Source organism: Lucilia cuprina, chromosome 6 (genome assembly GCF_022045245.1).
Source record: "Lucilia cuprina isolate Lc7/37 chromosome 6, ASM2204524v1, whole genome shotgun sequence".
NCBI classification, from domain to species: domain Eukaryota; kingdom Metazoa; phylum Arthropoda; class Insecta; order Diptera; family Calliphoridae; genus Lucilia; species Lucilia cuprina.
In genome coordinates this window covers 7459611-7461612 of record NC_060954.1, presented here as the reverse complement: position 1 = coordinate 7461612, position 2002 = coordinate 7459611, and positions in this window count along the sequence as shown.

Sequence of the window (2002 nt, the reverse complement as noted above, 5' to 3'; positions counted from 1 at the left end):
ATAGACTAGACTATAGTCTAGACTATAGTCTAGACTATAGACTAGACTAGACTATAGACTAGACTATAGACTAGACTATAGACTAGACTATAGACTAGACTATAGACAAGAATATAGACTAGACTATAGACTAGACTACAGGCTAGACTATAGACTAGACTAGAGACTATAATATAAACTATACTATAAACTATAATATGGACTAGACTATAGACTGGAATTTAGACTATACTATAGACAAAACTATAGACTAGACTAACTTGACTATAAACTAGACTATACGATAGACTATAGACTAGATTATGGACTAAAATATAGACTTGACTATAGACTATAGACTAAACTGTAGACTAGACTATAAACTAGACTATAGACTAGACTATAAACTAGACTACAGACTTGACAATAGACTAGACTATATACTACACTATAGACTAAACTATAGATGAAACTATAAACTAAACGATAGTCTAAACTATAGACTAAACTATAAACTAAACTATAAACTGAACCATAGACAACACTGTCGGCTGCACTATAGACAAGACTATAACCAAGACTATAGATTCGGCTATACTATAGACTACATATAAACTAAACAAAAAACGTCTATATTTTTCATATATTGTTTCTCTTAACATTTCATTTTAGCAATATCTCTTAATTTGATGCTCTCTTTCAATAGAAATAATAAACAATTGCATTCACATACCTTGAGAATTTTGTTGTTGTTGTGTTTGTTTACAATTGATCCTGTTCGGACAAGTTCAATAATTCGATTTTTTTGCTACAGCAAAAAACACTAACAACGAACGAAATGCGACGCAAAGCAAAGTATTTTTTCACACAAAACAAAAAAATCAAAAGAAATGAAAAGAAAAGCAGCTCTGCTGCTGCATTTTAATTACGCACTTACTAAACTTTTTTTTACAAAAATGCAATAATTATATTAATTTTTTTTAATTGTATGAAATTTTATGAAAATTTATTATAATTTATATTAAAACATTTTTTTAATTTTATCAAAATTTATTTAAACACTATTTATTAATCTTTAAAATATTAAAAAACAAATTATAAAGAACTTCTATTATTTTCACTAATTAAAAGAAATTATAATAAATTTATTTAAAATTTTATTTTATTAAAAACACTTTTTTCATAATTTTAAAACTATATTATGATTTTACTTCATTATTACACTTTTTATATTAAGTAATGATCACTCGCGACATTTCCCGTTTACCGAACCGTTTTAAATGAAATGCTGTATTAAACTAATTATTAAAGAATAAATTAAAAGCCAAAGTGTCAAAAATTCAAATTGATCTATTAACAGCAACAACCACAGCATCTTAATGAGTGTAAATAATGAAACCAGTTCAATTTGAATTGAGAAAGTGTAAAGGTTAGAGAGCAAATAAAGAAGAAAGAAGGAGTAATAACAATTAAATAAGTTTAATGTAAATAACATCAGAGAGTGGCAAAAGCTTATTTTTTATTATAAAAAAAGCTTTTCATAAACTTCATAAATGATTCACTGTCAATGAATAAAGTAGACTACTGACTAGAATATAAATAGATTACACTTTAAATTGCATTAGTAAACTATAGATTAGATTATAGACTAGACTGTAGACTAGACTATAGATTAGTCTATAGACTAGACTATAGACTAGTCTATAGACTAGACTATAGACTAGATTATAGACTAGACTATAGACTAGACTATAGACTAGACTATAGACTAGACTATATACTAGACTATAGATCAGACTATAGACTAGACTATAGACTAGACTGTAGACTAGACTATAGACTATACTATAGACTAGACTATAGACTCGACTATAGCCTAGACTATAGACTAGACTATAGACTCGACTATATACTCGACTATAGACTGGACTATAGACTAGACTATAGACTAGACTATAGACTAGACTATAGACTAGACTATAGACTAGACTATAGACTAGACTATAGACTAGACTATAGACTA